Source organism: Eretmochelys imbricata, chromosome 5 (genome assembly GCF_965152235.1).
Source record: "Eretmochelys imbricata isolate rEreImb1 chromosome 5, rEreImb1.hap1, whole genome shotgun sequence".
NCBI lineage: Eukaryota > Metazoa > Chordata > Testudines > Cheloniidae > Eretmochelys > Eretmochelys imbricata.
This window is the reverse complement of record NC_135576.1, coordinates 84,295,575-84,319,752: the sequence shown is the minus strand read 5'-3', so window position 1 is coordinate 84,319,752 and position 24,178 is coordinate 84,295,575. Positions and strand designations below refer to the sequence as shown.

Here is a 24,178-nt window from a genome sequence, read left to right as displayed (position 1 = left end):
TCTAAGAAGCTCCACATTCTTGGCCAGGCTTATGTGGCTTTGGCTGCTCAAAGTAGCAAATGCGGCTCAGCTCAGTTTGCTGAAAGTTATCTCAAAGTGAAGAGCTGAGCAGGTGTTCTCTGAACTGTCTCTGCATTCCTGTGGGGGCATCTCCCAAGCTGGGGCCCACTGCAATCACAAGTGGTACAGCCTGATGAAATCAGCCCTGAGTGCTATGGTCTAAATGGATCAGATTGCAAAGACAAAGGATTTTTGGGACTTCCTCCTGCAGATGAAATGTAATGAGAAATACAAAATTAATTACTGATTATGTTACACTGGTGTCCCCTTTGTGCATTCACATTGAAGTAGCTGGTCACAGATTCCTAACATCTATCAAATACTTTCAGAAGCACCATGCATACTGTGTTTTCTTTAGCCAGCTACACACTTCCACAAAAAGATGAATGATTTGAATTGACTGATAGCTGGCATCCTTTGCACAGAGTATAATAGTACATAGTAGAAAGAGTTTGTTGGTTAACAAACTTGAAGATTTTCCCCTCCACCCACAAAAAAGTCAATATATTTGTATTTGAGGTACATCTTTACATTTACTTGCATTAAGTCTCATGTGAAATGCTAACAATGATTTTAAAAAAATTGAGGGGGAAAAATGTAGACAGCCTCATGGAATTCCAATTTCCTTTGCTTGAATCCTCCTGTATTGCTTATACATAACCTGGGATCATTCCGTACCATATATTTCAATGGTGATTTCTGCTTAAAAGTTAATGGTACAATATGCCCCCTGATCTTGATAATGGTTTTCAAAAGACATTTTAACCAGATTATGTTCCATTCAGAGAGGGAGGGTGGGACTGTCCCATTCAAAATTATAATCAGGTTTTTTAAATGGTTTCTTGGAATAGTGTTTTTTTTTTTTTTTTTTTTTGCATAGTTTAGGCAGGGCCTATGGGCAATGGGCCTACAGCACAATGAGTGCCAGGAAGATTGCAAAATCGGAAAGAACTAGAAACAGAGGTATACTGCTCAGATAAATACCCTCCTTTAGTATAGTCAGGAGATGCCAGAATTTAGAACTTTCAGGCTCTCATGTTTGTAAGGTTTTTCTTCCATGTTGTGATAAGAAAAGAATAAGTAGATTCCTATACAGAAAATAAGATCCTGTTCCCTCCATTAGCAAGTGTGAAAGGTTGAAGAAACCTCTGAGCTTCCCAAGGAGCTTTCACTAGCGGGCAGGTTACTATTAGAGAGTGATCTGAATAGCCTAGTTAAATGGTCACCGCTAAATGCAAGGTAATACATCTGGGAACAAGGAATACAGGCTACATTTACAGGTGGGGAGGCTGTCTTGGAAAGCAGTGACTCAGAAAAGGAATTTGCGGGTCATTGTACACAATGTCTGAGCATGAACTCAGTATAACACTGTGGCAAAAAAAACTAACGCAATCCTTAGATGTATAAAAAGTGGGATGAAGTAGGGGAATGATCTTGCTCTATATACAGCATTGGTAAACCACTACTGGAAAACTGCGTCCAGTTCTGGTACCCCCATTTCAGGAAGGATATGGAAACACTGGAGAGAGTTCAAAGGAAGGCCACAAAAGAAATCTAAAGGTTGGAAATCAAGCCTCACATTACAAAGCTTGAAGAGTTCAACCTATTCAACTTATCAAAGAGAAGGTTGAGAGGTGACTTGATCAATGTGTCGAGGCACTCACACATGAAACATAGCTAATAGCAGGGGCGTTTCATTCTTGTTGACAAAGGCATAACAAATTCAAGGGCTAGAAGCTGAAGTTAGACAAATTCAGCCTTGAAATAAGGTACAGTTTTCTAGCTCTGAGGATAATTAAACATTGGAATAGCTCACCCAAAGAGGTGGTGGACTCACCATTGCTTGGAGTCTTCAAGACAAGAGTAGACATTTTTAAAAGATATGATTTAATCCAGTTCTGCAATACCATTGCCTAGCCAGTTATTCACCATTTCCTATTGGGCTTTTTTTTTTTTCCCCCTTAGTGCAGTACTTTGAACTTGTCTTTATTAAATCTCATTGATTTCAGACCAATTCTCCAATGTATCAAGGTCATTTTGAATTCTAATCCTGCAAAATATTTACAATTCCTCCCACCTTTGTCATTTGCAAATTTTATAAGTGTACTCTCAACTTCATTATCCAAGTTGTTAATACAAATATTGAATAGTAACAGACAGCTCCCATTGTACCCCTTAACTACTCTTTGGGTACACTTTTCCAACTAGCTGTGCACCCACGTTATAATTATTTAATGTAGACCACATACAACACACATTGAATATGAATCAACAATATGATGCAGTTGGAAAAAAGGCTAATATCATTCTGGGATGTCAGGATAGGAGTGTCATTTGTAAGGCCCAGGAGGTAATTGTTTCAGTCTACTTGGCACTAGTGAAGCCTCAGTTGGTGTATCATATCCAGTTTTTGGCACCACACCTTCAGATGTAAACACTCTGGAGAGAGTCCAGAGGAAAGTAACAAAAAGGATCAGAGGTTTGGAAAACAGGAAAGACCGAAAGAAGTGTTTCTTCTAGAGAAGAAGAGGCTGGGGATGGACACCTGCCAACAGTCTTCAAATACATTAAGGGCAGTTATGAAGAGTCTGGTTATCAACTGTTCTCCATGTCCACTGAAGGTAAGATGAGGTAATGGGCTGGATGTCCAGTAAAAGAGAGTTAAGTTGGATATTAGGAAAGACTTTCTAAGGATAAGGCTAGGTAAGCACAGAAAAAAGTTAGCCCAAGAGGTGGTGGAATCCCTCTCACTGGAAGTTTTTAAGAACAGGTTAGAAAACAAAGAGCTGTCAGGGATGGTCTAGGTTTACTTGACCCTGCCTCAGCCAGTGGGGGCTGGACTTGATAACCTCTCCAAGCCCCTTCCAGTCCTACATTTTTTTTTTCCCCTTTTTGATTCTATGAAACCCAGTGTGGGCGGGTTCCCTTGAACTCTTTTGGTCCAGAAAGGAAAGTGGGAAGGATTATGTTGCAGATGAAACTGGCCTGGGGGAAAGGCAAGAGAGGGAGGTGTGGAATTAGGGGAAGTGTTTCACAGGGACGGATTAGAGGCTGCAGACAGGAAAGGGAGAAGAAGACAGCTGAGGCAAAGCCACCGAGCGCCGAGCTGGTGCATCCTGGCTGGGGAAGCCGCGGGCCTCCCTCGAAGTGTCAAGGCTGTTAAGCAAATGGAGGGGGGAGCAGCTGCCGTCCTGCCCAATGAGGAAGTATGTGAGCTGAAACCAGGCTGGGAGGAAGTAGCCGGGGCTACCACAGAAAATGAGGAAGCGAAGGTTTCGCTCACCCTGAACGCAGGTCTGGGAAGCAGCGCGCTGGGGTCGAGCCGGGACCCCGGCAGCAAGGCACAGCGGCTGCTGCCTCCGCTTCCCGTTGTGCTGCTCCTGGCCTGGGGCGTCCCCCCGGGGGAACCCGCCCCGCTGAGGTGTGGACGCTCCGGCAGGCTCGCCGGGGGGCTCAGCTGCAGCTTGCCCGCGGCCACCGGCTGCCTCGCTCAGCCGGGGAAGGGCGCCGTTTCCCGCCCCGCGGCCAGGATCCCGGCGGATCGCCAGCCCGCGGCACTCCCCGTGCGCCGTGCCTAGGTAAGAGGCGCTGCCTGCTCCGGCGGGGGCGGGGGGTGGGGCGCGCTCGGGAGTCCGGCTGGCTGCGAAGGCAAGGACGCGGGTTGTCGCTTTCGTGGCCCTGCATCTAGCCCGTCGCTAGCGGATCGGAGAGCGGGGGAAGCTTCGCGGCTGGACCGGGCTGCCGTTGTCAGGCTCACGTTAGGAAAGGGGCGCGCACGGGATGAGCGTGGATCGATTTCTTCCGCATTCGCCTTCAAGGTGCTTTATGCCTAACTGCCCGTCGCAGCGTCTTCCACCCTTTAAATACAGCCTGGGAGGATGTTTTGGCCCGTTCCTAGTACGTTGGGTTGCATCAAGTAACGAAACATTTAGTAGAGGGCCCCAAGTTGCAAAATTCACACACTCCCTCACACACACACCGCCGCGCCAAGTTCTGAGGTGTTCAAATCTGCAGTTTTTGTTTGGGCCCATCCCTAAGATAACATTTAAATTTCCTTCACACCTAAAAGCCAAAAGTTTCCCCAACTAGATTTCTTTGTTGCATCCTATGCTTACTTTTCATGTATAATTTGAAAAACGGTGGAGTAAATGATACAGGGAAAAATACACACCATACCCATGGCAAATCAAAAATACGAATTAGTCAGTCAAACAAAATTATTACGGACACTTTTTAAAAATACTTAATAAAGTCATAAGGAAAAAAATAACACCAAAAAGCAATTTAAGGAGGCATATTCCACTAAACTGCTTACTTTGAAAACAAATAAAATGTACCAGTTTGAAAGCAAACAAAAACCTCTGTAAATTACAACTGTCTTTGAAATCAACCCAAACCAGTATTCAAGTAAATGAGCCTACTTAGATACATGAATGTGAGACTGATTTGTTCTGTAAACATAACAAACAATGCTCACAGTTTGCATGGGATGAAGTTATTACAGGGATTCTAAATACAATGTACTAATTCAGGGGTTTGAAGCCTGACCATTTTTTTTGGTCAAATGTCTTTGATGATTTTTTCTAAGGAAAAAAATGACAGACTAGCATTAGACACACTGAAATGAGTTGGATGCTGTCACCACTATTTATTTCAGTTTTACACCAGTGAAACTCCATTGACTTTAATAGAGTCACAGGTACGTAAAACTGGAGGAGAATAGCAAGTGGTGTGTCAGGCCAATTTTTGGGCCAATCCAACATTCTTTTCTTAGCCACAAATACCACTGACTTCAGTGGAGCAGGATCAAGCCCCAAATTCCCTAATTTGGCTTAATTATAAAGTAGTTTTGGAAAGCATCTCCCTCTTATGACAATTTTTTTTCCATAATTCAACAAGCCATTCACATTCTCACTTATAATTTTTGTTAATATCCTTTATTTTGGGCTTTGTCTTGCAAAGTATACTTTGTACAAAGTATTTTCATTTTCTGGACCTTTGGACCCAAATGTGCAGTCTGATCCACATGCATTGACCCTGCACAGATCTGATAAGAAGATCAGGGCCATAAACTGTTACAGCCTGAGAGCACTTGAAGGGGGTACTTTTACAGGAACTATGACTCTTTCCTTTCTCAGCCATTTGTTAAGCTTAAGACTGATAAATGCAGAAAGAAGGAAGCTTGAGACATGAGTGTTTTTATTTTCTGACAGTTTTTTGTGGAGAGGAAGGTTATGAAGAAGGCCTCATCTTGAATAGATAAAACAACTTGGAATAAATGTTTGTAAACCATTTTAGGAAGATCAGAATGACTAAACTAATGACTAATATTTGCTCTTATTTTCATGTTCAGTTGAAGGAATCATTAAAATCCATAACAGTATTTTATAAAGCTTTCAGGTTTTGTTTCTACTGAAAAATATTAACGCCCAGTAAAATGAAAGTTGTAAATTTTACTCGGTTACATTTCTACTTTCAAGTCATCATGGTCATACTTATGTAATTGAGAGCGAATTTGACCTAAAGTCGGGGGGGGCAAGTTATTTTTGGAAGAGGTTAATAAGTGTCTTTTAAAAAATACTAGGAGCACAAAAAAAAAAAAAACCTGTTAAAAGAGTAGTATTAATGTTATGTTTTCAACTTTAGTAAAAACAAGGAGGAGTCTTTGTGGCTACCTTAGAGACTAACAAATTTATCTGGGTACAAGCTTTCGTGGGCTAGAACCCACTACATTGGATGCATGGAGTGAAAATCCATGCATCCGATGAAGTGGGTTCTAGCCCATGGAAGCTTATGCCAGATAAATTTGTTAGTTGATTCCTTTTTTCTCTTTCCATTTGCTGTGTAAGTGCCTACTCTTGCTCCCACTAAAGTCAATGGTAAAACTGCTGTTGAAGTCAGAGGATGCAACTTTTAGATTTTTTTAAGGCAAATTACATTTTTCTTTTCCTTTCCAAATGCTGATATGATATACTGCATTGAGATAAAACTTGGCAATAGTATTCATGTTGTATGAGTCTGATGCTGTTTGAGAATGTTATTTATGTTAATTTCGATTTTGTAAGTGTGCCTAATTAGTTGATCTACAGACTGATTCAAAACCTACTAAAGTTATTAGAAAGACTCCCACTGATGTCACCGGGCTTTGGATCAGGCCCTAGAGGCAGAGGAGGATAGGGAGTGACTAAGCCAAATACTTCCTCCATTTGCATTTGGTTAAATTCAGAGTAACCCCAGCGAAGTAAAGGAAATGAATGTAGCTACTATAGTAACTGAGAGAGCAAAATTTGGCCCTTAGAAAATATGTGAATGTTAATGGAATATTATAGATCCATTTCTCTCATTTGAGTGAGGTAACTCCACCGATAGCAGTGGAATATTCCATATTTACACACTGGTGAAACTGAGCAAAGAACTGAGCCCTGCATAATTAGTTAGCCAGGGATTTCAATTAGGCTACTCAAGTACTTTGTGAATTGGGGCCAAAGTGCTTAAAACCTCTCAGGATCAGGCCCTAGACAGTTATCTCATCAGGTCTAGCTCAAATGATCGTTTATTCAGTTTTGGCCTGATCCTGTAATATCTTATCAGTGAGAGCTGTTGATCCCACATAAGTCAATGGATCCAGTCGCGTGAGTAAAGACTTCTCTCACATGGACAAGGGTTTGCAGAGTCAGGTCCTTTAATTGCAAACTGAACAATATTGTTTTATTATAAGAAAAGAAATTTCACATTACAAATCCTGTTTTCATTTGAAATAACAAGAACATCTTTTTAAATGTCTCACCTTACAGTTACTGAAAATCCTCTCTTCTCTTTTGGTATATGAGTAGTCTCACTGATTACTCCCATAAGTAAAGACAAATCTTGTGATTAAGTTTTGCAGGATCAGACCTTGCACACTATCTGCATAGTGGAACACCTAAGGAATACACTGAGCAATTATTACTGGTTTTGTTAGTATTATAATTTTGGAAATGCAAAAAGATATTTTGTTGCAAAGTTATAGTTAAAATTACAGAAATAAAATGCTGAAGTTAAGCTTCCAACAACAATATTAACTTGCTCATATGGTATACGTGTTTATGATTTACATCTTACAAAGAATGACAGCTAAAGATATGCATTTAACCAGAAAAAAACAAAGACAAAGTACTATGTGTGCTTTATAGCTGAATTAATGTTGCACTTAGACCTCTCATTTTTGCATTCCCAGAATTTTTGTAATTTTAAGTGAGCAATTGCAACACTTCATTACCGTGATGTTTTAACCTTAGTGGAAACTAAAGTTCCCCTCCTTGGGGGTGAATCCACTAAGAGTGTACGAGGCATTGTTGTTGCAGGGAGGTGCAAATTGTGCTTCTGTAGGGCAGAGAGATCAATCCAGACCTCACTGTAGTATAAGATTATGGAGAAATATACATACATTTGATACAAAATATCACCTACTGCAGTGGAATGAAGTTATGTTATAAAGTTTTTAGCCTCTCTTTTGATTATTGTTCACATTCCAAAGTTAAAAATAGGTTATAACTTCCTGTCCATATAGTCAAATTGACTAGGTGAGCACTGCAAGAAAAAGCATTTTAACTTTATGGTTTGCGTTTTTGTATAACTGCACGTGATTTCATTTGGCTTGCACTTTTGCTGCTGTGTGTTTTTATCCTTTTGCAAAGCGGTGAGATTTGTAAATTTGCAATATGAAAATTCAGCCTGTTGTAGTGAAGCAGCTCTTACGTTGGTAATGCAGCTTACCCTGTCACGAACCCCCAGTGTGGGTGGAGATAGGTTGGGGAAGCAGGTGCAATAATGGCAGGAAATGTAAGAATAAAAACTGTACCAGGGAAATAAGTATTATAGAATTATACAAATACTTAAGGATTATAGAGCACAGAAGCATTTCCTAAATCTTTTTAAAAACTGCATTAAAATCCTTACCTCATAGTACAGATTCATCACAATTAGCAGTGCTTTCTTTCCCCCACATATACACATTCTTTTTTAAACCCCTTGGTTATGTGTTGTTTTAAGTTGCTGGGGTAAGTGAGATAAGATTACGTTCAAGATCCATATTCTGACCTCATCTACACAGTCGTATGGAAGTCAGTGGAGTTCCTCTCCCTTTAAAATTATGTAACTGAGAGCAGAATCAGACTTTAAGGTAGTTAATTTAAAATTTACACCACTGAATTAGAAGTGATCAAATTCTGCTCTCAGTTACACAAATTTTAAATCAAGAGGGACTCCATGGACTTCGATGGAATTACTGTCAATTTAAAATGATGTCACAGAGGGAAACTGACTCTCTAGAGTTACTTTTAATTTAAATTAGTGAATTGAGAGTAGAATTTGGCCCAAAGCACAGATAGTTTTTCAAAGTTGTACTATATTCTGATACAGCAACATTTACATTAAAAATCTAGTGTGGGAGTTTTATATGTAAAGATCAGGAAAATGCACAGTAGTCTGATTTGCACTCAACCAGTTCAGGTACATGCTCTTAGAGCTCTTGTGTATTGCAGTACTCCCACTTTTGAAAATGTGGCCTGTATCATTTATGTGTGAACTCGGACTGTTTATTTCACTCAATCAAATCGATGATTTTGACATGGTGGAAAGAACTTTTGAATATAAAATCTCCTCCAACATCTAAGCCTTGTTACATGTGATACATTTAAAAGAAGATGATGGACAATTAATGCAGTATATGCCTGAGTTAAAAGGGGAAAATTTACTGCACATCAAAGCAGATATGTGAATTCAATAGGATACCTTTTGCTAGGAGGGCTGTAAAACAGATAGTAGCATGTGGCAATTATTTTTGTAAATCAGATGCCTGGGTTAGCTGCCTTTTAGATCAAGAGGATGTCCAATAAATTGACAAGAAATATGTTATTTTTATCCAAACTATGACCATTTTTTGTTTAAAATAGAGTCCCTGGTCTGAGGTTGTCAGGGTGCCAGGAAGCCATATATGGAAAAAGTGATTGGTAAAGAGGGAACTCTTTTGGAGTGACAGGTAAATCTTTCATTCTCAGTTCTGATGGGGGCTTTGTGTGTCATGCAATGCCTGGGTAAACTGGACTTGATGAGTGGACAGAAAGAATAGTACGGATCTGATGGACATAAAAATCCCCAGAGAAGTGATACAGAAAAAAGTGCCAAAAGAGGAGGGCACAGTTTCCACCATAATATCCACTGGATATTTTTATGTGTAGTAGCAACAGTAGGCGTGGCTACTGTTTAGTAGATGCATCCCATGCCCAAACAAAGGAAAAGGGCCACAACATCAGTACTCTAGAAGCAAATTCCTATATTGGCTTTTTTCTGGCAAGTGTCGAGCTGCACTGACCATGAAGTCAGCAAGTAACCTGACTTGGTGTTCCAGCAACTCTCAGTGACCTCAAGGATAGTCAAACCATCATAAGCCCAGGAGAAAGAAAAAGAAAGTGACCAGCCAATCAGTGGTGAAGATGTTCTGAGCGGGATTGATTAGAGGATGAGGGAACAAGAGCAGCTTGGAAAACAAGAGCAGATATTAGAGAATATTTTAGAAGCTTTAGGGATATGGAGATCTAACAGGTGCCAGGTAATCATAATACTCTGATCCAGATCCAGCAGCTAGGATAGAATGAACCTCAGTGGTACCAGTATTGGTCATTGTTTCATACCTGATGTAGTGGGCACTATACAGTCATTTACAATTTGCAACACAATAGCTAATATTGCTCAGAAGACAGCACAAGAGAACACTTTTGGCTACCAAATATTTTCCCCGCCTGGCAGCTTCTTATAATGGCAGCAATGCAAAAACTAGAAACATATTGCCTATTGGCCCAGAACGCTCTGGGGCCAGGTGCATCCTCTTTCTGCCAAGAATGAGAAAGGGGCCTTTATCAAGAGAAATTTTCCTCCCATTGTGAAACTATTTTTGATTGCCTCATAAAGTAAAACAAATAAATTTCAGCAGTTTTAGCTGAACTGTTTGTTCTGTGGATACAGAATAGTGTCCACAGGACACAAAGCTAGATCTTCTCTAGAATAGTTTAGACTGGTGACACACTGAAGTACTAGGAGTGGTTAGAAGCCTTTCATTCCACAACATGTCCTCCAGATATGTGTCTTGGTTGGTTGAAGGGCAGGCAGGAAGAACTGGCTCCACTGCTGGAGGAAAGTGTAAATGCCTCTTTTAGGGAGACAGGTTGATGGCTTCTCTTACAGAAGCCATTATCTGGGCTTTGCTTAAGAAACCAACCCTTGATGTTCACAATCTGACTAACCGTTAGCCATAACATCCTCTATTAGCAACATTTTTATTTTTTCTTTGGCTCTTTCTTGGTGGAACCCTTTCCTTTGGGACTGAACTTGTCTGCCAGCATGACTGTCTGCATGGACACAGGGAAATGTAAATTGTACCCTTTCTACACCAGTGAGGGTTAATTTCACCTGTTGATACCTTAATCTTAGAAAAATTAGACTAACTCAGTATACTTCAGCAAAGTTTACCAGGAACATTGCTGAATAAGCTTTTCGGTGTACTGTAATCCTTTCTGTCCTAGGAGATGAGAAGGCAGACTAACTTGTTTGTGCAAGTCCCATCTTAGTTTCGCACTTAACACACTTTTAAATAAGATACTGCGAATTTATCAGTAAAGATCTTGTGTCAGGTGACATCTCTCTGAATGAGGAAAGGGCCTGATTCTGCCACTTGTATTTTCATTGAGTTGAATCTTAGTCGAATATGACTATTCACAGAGCAAGGTAATTCTCAGGCAAGGTAAGGACACTAAATTGGCCTAAAGTGAGCAAAGTGCCCATTCAGATGCCTGTCTAGTTTAGTATTAATCTGACTTGATGTGATCTGAGAGACAACCCAAAGAAGAAAAATACCTGGAGAGACTCAACACTAGAAAATAGTTTAACAGCAAGTTTCAGTGCAATGAATGAATTAGCCTGTGATTTAAGCCTTCTTACTTTAAGAATACATGGTTATGGTGGTTGATAATACCTCTTTATTTAAGGAGAACACTATTATTTATATGTAGGGTTTTTAGAACTGAATTTAAGGCTGAGATGTTCAAAGCTGAGTAGGGGAATGGGAGTCAAAATTCTTGAGGCAACTTTGAACATCTCAGCCTGAAACTACTGGTTTAAAAGATGCTGTGAAATCCTTTGCTGGGCCAGATAGGACACTGTATTATTATAAGGAATGTGATCATTATTCCAACCAAATTTTTCTAAATGACCCTTGTAGCACTGATTAATTTAAAAAATGCACCACTAATTTTGCCCTCGGCCTACATTTAAATAAGGCTGTGCATGCATGTCACCCACTGTAATGCCCTTGCACAATTCTTTTTCAAGTAAGCAGATGTTCAGCTTTTGCTGAAGCACCTCTCATTTTGAGGGAGTGCATGTATTTTCTCCCATCTCCTGTTTTGTTTCTGGTGAGATCCTCCTTTACTAGGCAGCCTCAGCTTCCAGAGTTGATACACTTGCGTTCAGAGGGGTAGCTAGTCTCCTGGAGCCCATGCTAGAATGTCATAAACAAGGATGAGTCAAACCCAGGGTTTGAAGGGATGGTGTGCACACACATCCAGATTTAGGGCCTGAGCCTGCATGGTGCTGAGTCGATCCTGAATGAGGCCAAGCAGCCACACAACCAGTTGCAATCTGTGGGAGTTAAGGATGCACACCACTATAAGGAGGTGCTCAGCATTGTTGCTATTTCTTTTGTTTGGCAATCAGGCTGAAAATCTCCAAGGTTAGTCTTTCTGGAAATTGAGTGTTCCTCTCCTACAGCATTCCAGTGCTTCAGTTTCTTCTCCCGCATGAACCCAGGAAGCACAGGGGTACATCAAACAATTTTCTTTAAAGTTAACCTCCATAAAAGAGTTGGGTGAAAGTTTGATTTGTATTTTATCCTTCCTTACTGGTTTGTCATAATGGCCTCGGGATTACAATTCTGATCTCCTCTAAAAGGAGAATAAGCTCCATCTGGAAATGTGCTTCACTGCCATATTTACTGCCTCACTGGTCCTGAAAATATCCAGGGCATTGGATAGACAGTTATGGTTATTTTTAGTGTTTCTCCTTGCAAATGTACTGAGAAAGTTCTTGTTTAATTCCTAAACTGCTTTTCCCAATTCTGCAAGTTCAGTTTGCAGTTCACCCCACTCTGCTGTAATGGTTTCTTTTGGTTTCTATGTTTAGCATCCCAACTATGTTGTTTTATTTTCACTTTTTATGTGTTAGCATTTCTCTTTATTTGTATCCTTTTCAGTTGCTGCTTTTTTTTTCTTTTCTGTGCTACTGTACTTTACATTTTTGATAAATTGTGCCTAAACATAAGGCATAGAAAACAGCAGAGGACAAACTTCACTTTATACCAGAGTATGACCAGAAATCAAGTGGGTTCAAACATGGCAAACTAGGCATCATTAAGCATACTAGAAGGGGTGCAAAGAGGCCATACAGCAGCCAGAGCATCCAGAATAAAATCTAGTCAGCCAGATTTCTTCCTGAGGGTTCTCAGGGAGCGCACACCAGTGGGGCAGCGACCTCACCCTTGAAAATGATGCAACATACTTCCGTCTCTATATGTAGATGGGTCTCCTGGACAGTGCAATGATGGAGCTGTGGTCCTACCTCTTTTCAAGCGACCGGGGCATGAGAATGGATAAGGGACTATGCTTCCCCATGGAATTCTGATAGCCCCTTAGTAAGAGGCAGAAAAGCTCCTTGCATTGTCTCCTCCTATCATGTGCAACTTCATCGAGGCTATATCTGGTCCATGCAAAGTAATGCACATTGGAAAACATAATCCCAACTATACATATAAAATGATGGGGTCTAAATTACCTGTTACCACTCAAGAAAAAGATCTTGGAGTCACTGTGAATAGTTCTCTGAAAACATCCACTCAATGTTTAGGGGCAGTAAAAAACAAACAGAATGTTGGGAATCATTAAGAAAGAGATAGATAATAAGACAGAAAATATCATATTGGCACTATATAAATTCATGGTACGTCCACATCTTGAATACTGCATGTAGATGTGGTCACCCCATCTCAAAAAAGATATATTGGAAAAGGTTCAGAAAAGGGCAAAAAAAGATGATTAGGGATATGGAATGGCTGCTATATGAGGAGAGATTAATAAGACTGGGACTTTTCCACTTGGAAAAGAGACGACTAAGGGAGGATATGGTAGCGGTCTGTAAAATTATGACTGGTGTGGAGAAAGTAAATAAGGAAGTGTTGTTTACTTCTTCTCATAACACAAGAGCTGGGGCAGCCAAATGAAATTAATAGGCAGTGGGTTTAAAATAAACAAAAGGAAGTCACACTTAGTCAACCTGTGGAACTCCTTGCCAGAGGATGTTGTGAAGGCCAAGACTATGGCAGGGTTCAAAAAAGAACTAGATAAGTTCATGGAGGATAGGTCCATCAATGGCTATTAGTCAGGATGGGCAGGAATGGTGTTCCTAGCCTCTGTTTGCCAGAAGCTGGGAATGGGTGACGGGATAGATCACTTGTCTGTTCATTCTCTCTGGGATACCTGGCTTTGGCCACTGTCGGAAGATGGGATACTGGGCTAGATGGACCTTTGGTCTGACCCAGTATGGCCATTCGTATGTTTTTATCTTCTTATTGTTTTTGTACAGTTCTCTGCAGTGTTCTGCCTCCAAGTGCTTGCTGTATCATAGAATTAATTGTTTTAAACTAAACTTGGCTTGAAAAGTTCTCTCTGGGACTACAGTATATTATATATTCAGATTCAGCCTTGGGCAAACATTTATGTCTTTGTTATTTAAAATCTCAAAATATGAGTTTATGCCTCTAATACTCACTATGGGTTTAAATGAAGTCAATGGAAAGTCTTCCATTGGGCCTGATCCAAAGCTCGAGATCAATCAGCCTGAACCTGCTCTATTTGAAGTCAGTGGTAGCTCTGCCTCTGTCTTTGACAAGAGCAAAATTGGGCCCATAATTGTATATATATATATATATATTCTCAGACTTTACAATACATACGTAATTATGCTTATTACATTATATAGTATTATTATTCAGTGTATGACAATACACTGTATGATAGTGTAACAATTTTAGAAAACAAGTGTTTTGCCTACAGTGGAACTGAATTCATAACAAAAAATGGACACAAGGTATCATAAAAAGTCTTGCTTGCATATACTGTAATTTAGTTCAATAATTCTTTAAGAATTAAGGTTGGCTGTTGGTTCCATGAACTGATTATATTACTGTGCTCCCCAATACAGGCTTTGTCAGTATTGTCAGCTTGATCGTAGAATAAGAGTTAATGAACATTATTACAATGTAATCATTGTGAACACACAACATCAGTTGGAGTCAATGAGAGTTCTGTGTGTGCAACTAGAGGCAAATCCTGCTCCTTTTCCACCCCATTTACTCAAGCTGTGCACTGGGTCTAGTGTCAAACCCATTACACATCTCTGTGGTGCTGGTGTATTTGGTATGCTTGTTTAATTGTCAATGCACAGGAAAATCTCATTCATGTGCAAGTATTGAGGAGTAGCCAGTCTACAGGACAGTCCACCAGAAATAACTGAAATGCTTTCCGTTCAGCATTAGCAAATCCCCATCAGGTCCTAATTTTGGCAGCTGGCAGAGTGGATACCATGCATTGAAAATCGTTTTGCCTATAAGGGATCATTCTTCTATCCAAATGTTGCAATTTGTGTCCCAGATGAAATGTTTGCTTTCATAGAGGGCATCTTTCTGCCAGAGGCACTGGATGCTTCATGTCAGCATAAGTATTCTCTAGGCAGGTAGCAAAAGGATGATTTAATAACCACTAAATATGTGATTTGTTTTTAAAAAAGCAGAAGTAATATTTTAAACTAAATGTAAAAGGAAATAGTAGGGCCCTACTCTTGCCCCACTGAAAAAAGATATAATCAAGGGGACACTCACTATGTGAGGCACAAATGCCAGGCAATTTTTCAATAACTTGCTTTATTTAAAGGACCTGATTAGGATGACATGATTTTCAAACCAACACCTGTCAAAGGGTTGTGGGAGAGGGGAGAGTCCACCAGTCATGGTCTTGTTGGGGAGGTGAAGATTCAAGTGGGAGAATTTTGGGATCAAAAGGGGGGGGTTGAGGTGAGGTGAGGTTCTGCTCCTCTCTCTCCTCTCCCCAGCTTCAGCACAGAAGCACTAGGAGTAGCACTGAAACAGCTTTATAAATGTCAAAACCAGTCCCATTTTTTTATAACCCAAAGCCAGGAGAGCTCTCAAAAAAATCAGGAAATTCTTGTTTTTTTTCCAGGTATCATAGAATATCAGGGTTGGAAGGGACCTCAGGAGGTCATCTAGTCTAACCCCCTGCTCAAAGCAGGACCAATCCCGAATTTTTGTCCCAGATCCCTAAATGGTCCCGTCAAGGATTGAACTCACAACCCTGGGTTTAGCAGGCCAACGCTCAAACCACTGAGCTATTCATCCCCCAGGGTTTCTACTCACCCTATTGGTGGGAGGTACAGTGTTGCCAACTCTTGTGATGTTTGCTATTTCTTTTTAAATCCCCATCTCCTGGAGTCATCAGATTACATGAGAATCTCAACTTTCACTTAAAATAAAAAGGAAGTTTCTAGTCCATGTGCTTGCAGAGAAAAGCTTGACAATGTGAACCCAAAAGGCTCAGAGACCAGAAGGCAAACACAAAATGTTTTTTCTTTAACATATCATTATTTTTTGGACCCGTTCATGATTTTTGAATGCTTGGGGTTGGCAATACTGCAATATGTGAAAGGCCAGGAGAAGGGCTGTCCATGATGTGTCACAAAAAAACCAGGAAAAAACACTGTTTTCTGTATATCTGAGAAAATACACTGGGACAGGTGCTGAACACAAGGACATTCCCAAATTTCAGAGACATGAGATTACCTTAAACTCATTCCTGCTCCCAATGATGTCAAAGGCAAAGCTCCCATTGACTTCAGTAAAGAGGAACTTTGGGTCCAAGATATGACTAGTGGTTCAAAGATCTTCTTCTGTATAAGAGTCAGCATATAGTATGTCCTGTTCCCAGTCCAAAACTTAATTAAATTGGAGTTATGTTTAAGAATACACATCACTATCCTAAATTATTTTTTTTAAAGGCTTACAGGAACATTTACAGCTTAGAAGCAACCACAAGAAATTCAGGCAATTCAAAGTTAAGGGTGAATGTAACTGAAACTCAACTACTTTAAAGTATGAAAATGCACAGGAAGGGTATCCCTCAAACAAGATGATTTTTATCTCAAAAGTATGGAAGCAGAGTAAGTGTTGAGGCAGTGGTAAAAATGGAACTTGCTATTAGGGTTGTCAATAGACTTTCAGAATGTAGCAATCAGAGGTGCAAAGGACAGCATGCTATGCAATGAGGAAAGTTTTTGGTACCCAAGAAAGGAGTATCTTAGAGTTTGAATTACAATCAACAGCAGAGACAAATAAAGAGTAATTGAACATTTGCAATAGAAGTTAGGTGATACTGGAGTCAGAAACAATAGCCTAGTACTTAAAGCGATCAAAGAGGATGGAAGTGGTCGGAACTACTTTGGGTCAAGAGTAAGATCGCTATCTACCAGTTGCTTTATTGCCACTGAGAGCAGGGAAACCAAATGTTGGGCGGGTGGGGTGGGGGAAAGGGTGAAGGTGACTGCAGGCTTTGAGGTGGGTGGAGAAGCACTGGGTGAAGTCTGCAAACATACTGCCTTAGGCTTTCATACATAATGCAGTCAGCCCTCCAAGGAAACCCCAGTGTGCTACATGAAATTTATTGTGGATCCCATGGAGGTCACTCTTTCCCCTGAATCAGTATTGAACTATGTTTCAGCATGATGTTCAGGGGCATTGTGAGGAAGTGCCGTCTATTGGATGAGATATAAAATCTAACTCTTGACCGCTTGTGATCATTAAGGATCCCAGGGATTTTGTGTAATAAATAGAAAAAGTAGTCATTCCAGTTTGCATGGCTGAGTTTCAGTTACTCTCCTAAACTGCATATTATTAAACAGCTACTAAGTTCCTCAACTTCTGGATAATTTTCCCTTTTTCCTTTCCTTGGGCTTATTGTGAATAAAAACTCACTTTTATAGTAGACAGTGAAAACAAAGGTAATCCTGAACCAAATTAACAATATAATCTAAACAATATAATCTAGGCACAGGAAAGTTACTAGTAATCATAATATGTCATGTGTGAAAAATATGAAGATGAGAAATGAGAATTGACTTACTGATATTTTAAATCCATCATACTTGTTAAAAATACTGTAAAAATGTAAGTTTCTGCTTTCAAAGTGGAAAAAATAAGTATGGATTTATAGCACCTCTGTATCTACCCCAATTTACAACAGCATCAAAGGTAGTATTAAAGAATTCTATGGACTATATATTAACCTCAATCCACACACAATTCACAGATATAGATAGCTAATGGTGAGAAATATTTGGATGTTATCCTTGTGTGTTATAAATGTTATATTGCGGGTGTTCCCTTGCATGCTAATCCTACTACACTTTTTCTGTCCATGGATCAAGGGCAGTTTATGGACTTTAATGCATTAACCAGGTTGTTCTGATGTGAGGCCAGAGTGATGTGTAATATACTGTATATTTCATCTTGGTCCAGATCTTCAGCTGGTCTCTGTTGACATACCTTTATTGATTTCAACAGAGCTATTAATTTACAGTAGCTGAGGATCGGGCTCCTTTTACTTACAAATAGCAAAGTGCTATCGCTTCGTGTTTTTAATAATCTGTCACACCAGTTCACTACAGAATAGAGGCTGATGCAGAGCAGGTATGAAATGCTCACAGCTGGATCGGCTAGTGTTGAAACTGCCACCAAATATATATTCTCCTTTAGAAGCATGTTTAACTCCTTTAAGTATTAATGGGTGTTATATAAGGAGAAAATATACACCTAGTTGTTAGACCAAAAATTGGAGTACTGTTTGCAAATTAGCTAATTTTGCTTGAAAGAATATTAACTAGGCCAAAATCCTACATATACTGACTTATCATTTTGAGTACAAAGGAATTCCTCAAAATCAGTATCTAATTCGTTTGGAAGAGTAATATAGGAAGCAGTCGTGCATAAAATATTTTAGGAAAAAGTTGTACACTAATGCTATTCAAATTTCTCTTCAATATGTAATCAGATAATTGTGAAAGTTAAAGTTGTAAAAGATCTGTTGAATGATGTTTTTGCTAAGAGAGGCTTGTCCCTGTCAGCATATATTCATTTTGTGCAGTCTAGTTTTAAATGTTCCAAACTATAAGAGTTCCCACTACTTCCTTGGAAGTCCACTGCAGCATGCTACATCTTGTTGGTAGAAAGTTTTTGTTTTTGTTAAAGATATTCAGCCTACATCTTCTTTTTTCTTAATTTCATCCTATTACTCCCAGCTGTATCCTTGTGCATTACACTAATTCCTCTACACCCTTGTTTTTCACGCTGTTCAAATATGTACAGATTTTATCAAGCAAAACCCCACTTTATTGCCAGTTAGCCACGTTTTTAATATTCCCTCACAATTCAGTTCCTTTACTTCTGAGATTATGGCTGCAAGAGCAGACTAACTTGCTGTCCCCAGGTTTCTTTCAGCATTATTGTTTCTTCTCCTTACTGATTTTCTTATTATTTTTATTCTGGTAGCATCTATAGGTGCCAGATCTGTTGTGCTGGGTACTATATAAATGTATCACAGAAAGATGGTCCCTAAGTAGAAGAGGCAATAGGTGGACATAATGGATGTCATAATGGGGAGGGAACACAGACATAGCTCCTCTGTAACTTCTTCCAAATTAGTATTATCTGTGACTGTAATTAATGTGCCACTAAACTCTAGTATAATTTATGTTTTGTATTTCTGTTTTTTGGATGTGTATATGATCTCAGTCTGTGTGGAAAGACCTACTTCCCTGATGTTATGCTGTTTGCCATACGGCAGGGGTACGCAACACTGACTGCCTTATTGGTAACTTAGCCAGCCACCCATCCATGGTGGCACCTAATTTGCTTATATATATATATATATATATATATATATATATATATATTTAAATTTAAACCAACCATAATATTTGCTTATAGTACTATCTTCTTTGATAGATTATTGTCACAATTACAGGGCAAGGTGTATACTTAGACCCCTTTGCTGTCCCTCTTAAACTCAGACCTCTGGTTAACAGACTTTGTTTCCTGATTCAATCAGTCTTAGACTGAATCTCAGGGCTGCAGTCCCCTATTTCCCAACTGTGTTAACCTGACAGACCTAACTGTATTTGGCAGCTGCAAGAAATTTTCTTGCAGAGCCTATGATCAGCAGCTGATTAAAGTGACTCACAATAGCTTTTTCAAAATCAGTGTATTGTTTGTTCACCCAAACGATATAACAAACCAACAAAGTTAAAATAACAAAAGGTCTATATGCCTGGATCTTTTCATTTCCTTGCACATTTTGGTAAGTGCTACTTAGCCCAGGTACCCACACTTCTGGGCTGGAGGTGTGGGGGCAGACTGCCCTGCTGCAGTTTCTCTATCCTAGTGTCTCTCCTGCAGTGTCTGCTCTGAGTAGCTGCTGCTCACTTACAAATTCCCTTTTTTACAGTTCGGTTTCCTGTGGATCTTGGGCCCCAGCCTGGAAATATAAGCCTGCTAATCTTAAGGGAGCCAGGCCCGGGGTAGGTAGGCACTTTCCACTTAATAGCCCACTCATTTTTTTCTTAAGGGCCTTTGAATTATTTTTCCTGCTTCACCCTCTCCCCCCCCGCAATATCTTATTTATAATCATTGTTTTGTTTCCCAACAGGCCCATACTGACTACTGAATTGAACCAGTCTAGTCACATATTCCAATAGCCAATGCAGAGCCAGATGGGGTTATCTTAATAGCTAGGTCACACATTTATAAAATTGTTACAGATTAACTCCGTTTTTCACAATAATCGACACTGCTTGTTGTCGGAGTGACCATAAGTAAAACACCACACTTGATAGCTTGGTCCTCACTATCCTGTTTCACAGGTAGGGCAGTTTAAGGTTCATGGACTGCAGCTAGCTCTAAAGTCACACATTATGTATTCCTGCCCTCTGTTATGGTACTTTTTTTCCCTTCTCACTCTGGCCCAAATACTTTCCCCTGTGAAAAGACTAAGGATAAGATTATGAAACTCTTACTCATGCTGAGTAGTGCCTAATGCCATGAGTAGATCATTGAAATAAATGAGACTACTTGCGGATTAAGGTGCTACTCCATGTGAGTAAGAGTTCCAGAATCTGTCCCGAAGTAAATGGGCTTTGCACAGTATAGTTCCCTGAGGACTGGGGAAGACAGATCTTCCCTAGCTCTCCTCCACATTCGCATGTGCACCTCTGCATGGAGTTCTGGTCTGCACTGTTATGCATTCCTTGGCTATTCCCTCACACCTCTCCTACCCTGTCCTGGCATTGCCCATTACCCCCCACTCCACATTAGTCTGGATGGAATCTTGGTAGGGTGCCAAGTGATGATTTTGAGGGAAACACACTGGGCTCCTACGGTGGTTTAGGAGGAGGGGTAAGATTTGTGCCATAATCAACTTCTCTTAGTTGCGACTGGATTGTTGATCCTATCATTGTATTTGAATCCCAGAAAGAAAGGCAAGTCAGTTATGTAGGAAACCACTGTAAAAGGAACAACTCCAGAGAGAGAAGTTGTCTAATGCGTTTCATGTGTGTTTTTGTACCGGTGCATATCTATGTGCCATTATATCAAACATTTAAACACTGTCACTTGACCTGAATATACCTAACAATTCTTGAAGAAGAATTCAGGCATACCGAAGAAACTCTTACTGAACTCTATCAAAGTTACTATATCACCTTGCAAACTCATGTCTAATTTGTGATTCTCTGCTATAGTTATGAATAAATGGATTATAAATATTAAAGAGGCCTATAAGGATTCTTGCTGTTGTTATTTCTGTTATGACTGAGAAATCTTCAGCTTTTGTTAAATGGAACTTCTTATTTTTGTGTGCTGTAACAATCTTTATTTCATCTTCTAAAAAATTAAGAACTAATGCTATGTCCCTGAGGCCAGTCCTAGCATTCTGTCTTCAGCCATTCACAGTGCAGCTGTGCAGGGTGTGTAGCTGTCTCTTGGTTAAACTATGTGGCTTTTGTGTGTCCACTAGCTGCAGTGAGAAATGGAAAGGTCTGTGAGATTGTTACATGTATGGACAGATAAACATCTAAATGCAGAAAAGCAATGCACTGGTGACATTATGAGAGTAACCAACCAAATCTCAGTGGGGTATTTCACAGAAACGGTTATAAGAAACTTCCTGTTTCAACTATTATCTACATTAAACTTATGCATTTACTCATATAGAAAGCCTATCCAGAATGTAATTTGCATGGCTTTCCAAGCTATCCAGGTTTTAGAAGGTTAAGGATACGGGATCCACATTGGACCATCTTATTTAGGGGAAATACTAGCTTGCTGGAGAGAAGTGGCTGTAGAGCTGCCTGGGAGGAGAAGAGAGCTCCTGTGAATGAGCTCCTTGTCTCTTGTACTTTTCACCTCCTAACCTGTGAGTGGCCTGTCTTCCTCATTCTGTGACCATGAAATCCCTAGGAGTTTCCACAGAGCAGAGCCATAATTGAATGGGGAGACAGATCATCACATCTTGGCTTAACGGATGCGACATAATTTTTACCTAGGAAGGGGGTTCTCCCTGCCCCAGTTGCCATTGTATAGTATTAATAATCCTCATTCTTTCCTGGCTGTACTTCTGGATGGAGCTGTCACTGAGGAGATCTAGAGCCAGACCCTCATCTGATGTAAATTGGCGTAGCTCTATTATAGTCAGTGGAGCTATATGAATATTTAGTAGCTGAGAATCTGGCCTGTAAACCTGCAACCAATTCATAATTCTTCCGTGCCTCACTGATGCTCTCTCACACTACTGGGGGAGATACACAGAGCTAAACTTTAACTCAAAGCCACATTCCTGCCTGGATGGCATGTGAGGGACTCCTCAAGGGGAATTCTGGTAGACATTCGCATAATTCACCCTTGCCCCAACTCTGACACCCCAAGGGAGGGTTGAGCATGTGCTCATTTCCATGCCCAGCATCTGCGCGAACTAGTACTGAGGGAGGTGGCAGGGGCACTGCCTCTTGGTGAGTCCTGTGCCACAGATGAGGTTAGCTCTGCACATTGCCTATTCTCTCTAGCCATGCAATGACTGGCTCTTGCACAGCTACACAAAGCTGGGAGGAAGGCTTCTTGCATCCTCTTTTTCTCCTTGAACACCTGCACTGGGCCAGTCACAGTCTGATCCTAAGTATTCACTTAGAGGTTGCAAGAGGAAAGACAAACCAAAAACATTCAGTGCATCCTTCAACACCATTCCCCTAAGCTCAGTTAGCTCAGTTGCAATATGATATTTGAGCCAGCTCAAATTCATGACTCTGTGCTGGGAATGGGGATGCCACAGGCCCTTTTATAATACTTAATGTGCATGCTAAAAATGCTATATAAGGGCTAGGTAATATTATTCCAAGATCAGTGCCCAGGCGGAAGTACCCCTTTAGAAGTAGCATATAGCTGCATAGCCCAAGAGCTTCTGTTCTCCAGTAGATGTGAAGCCTCTTTGATGGCTCTTGTGAGTGCTCTTCTTCCAGAGCAAATAGAAGAATGTTTCCTTTCTCACCTCCTTTGAAAGATGCTGCTTGATGGAATGATATAGGTTTAAATCGAACTTAAAATATTCCTTCCACCCCTGCAAAAAAACCCAACAAGCTAGCAAAGTCTTCTTCTGTTTTGTTTGTAGGTGTAGCAGTAGGGATGAGTCCTGGTTCTGAACTTAGTTTCCTTTTGGTTCATACTTTTCCCCCTTCGTTTGAATTCCAACTCAGTCTTTTGCTTTATCTTGGGCTTTAACCACACTGGTGAAAGTGACCTGGAGAATCTCACATTCTTCGATTTTTATGTTGAAAATGCACCTATTACTAAATTGTATTAAACACATGTACTTCATTTTCTAAAAAGAAACCAATTCAGTGACTAATTTAGACTAGGAACTATACTGTGGTTGTACAGCCAATCACTTCCTTTGCCAACAACAGTTCTCATCCTCATGGCATATAGCATTTTCACTGAAAGGAGGTCTCTCTTTTACAAGATACTAAAATCAGACAGGTAAGCTTTGACTAAATCCTTGGAAAACTACCAGAGATGAATTTTCATAGAGATGGGGTTTCATAAATTCAAATACTGACTCCTACCTTATAGCTAAAAGTCCTAGAAACTAAGAAATGTCAGTAACTGAAATACTGCAACACTAATAGATTTGTTTATTAATCCTGTGTGTTATCTGAAATTTCTGATGGATACCAAGAAAATACTGCCTTTATTTTTATTTCATTTTAGAACACCTTTATTGATTTTAAAACAGTAACATGGTAATGGCAAATGCAAAATAAATAAAACAAGCTGCAGTTACTTTCATCAAATAATTCTGTATACCATTCTGTATCTATGACAATTATATGAGAGAATAAATAGCAGATATTTTCTGTGTTCTGGATGTGTTTTAGTAGCCAGGCGACACTTGGACATGTTTAGCTTTCCCTGAGACACTGTGAAAGTTATCACTTAAAAGTGCCTGTGTGAAATCCACTGCTTTTGGATTACATGTTTTAGTTTTTGCTGAACCTAAAATGGCAGAATTTATTTAACTAGGTTCATATTTCTTAAAGTTTACTTGGAGTTTTCAGGTCCATATGAACACAGGAATTCTAAATGAACCTCAAGCAAATTCCAGTGAAACATATCAGTTTATTAAGAGAGTATATTTGGGGGGCTCACTGGCCCCAGAATAAAGTAAAGAGCATTTCACAAATAGCAGCAGAACAAAGGGACCATTTCCTAGTGCTTGTGGAAATGGGCACGCTGCCTGCTCTATCCTTAGAGATATTTCTTATGCCAGTAGATAGCACAAGGCAGATGGCTGATAGTGTCTGCTGGATCAGAGTCCAGGTAGATTGAGAGAAGGTTCTGGGTCTGCCCATGACTTTAATAATGTTT

General features: G+C 40.0%; 1 protein-coding gene across 1 annotated transcript in view; it reads left to right on the top strand.

The window, feature by feature from the left end:
- Positions 1–3,384: 3,384 nt before the first annotated feature.
- Positions 3,385–24,178, top strand: part of SYK (spleen associated tyrosine kinase) — a 73,976-nt gene continuing 53,182 nt past the window's right edge. The window contains exon 1 of the mRNA XM_077817425.1: positions 3,385–3,638. The gene's annotated coding sequence lies outside the window, so the exon portion shown is untranslated. The remainder of the gene's footprint in view (positions 3,639–24,178) is intronic.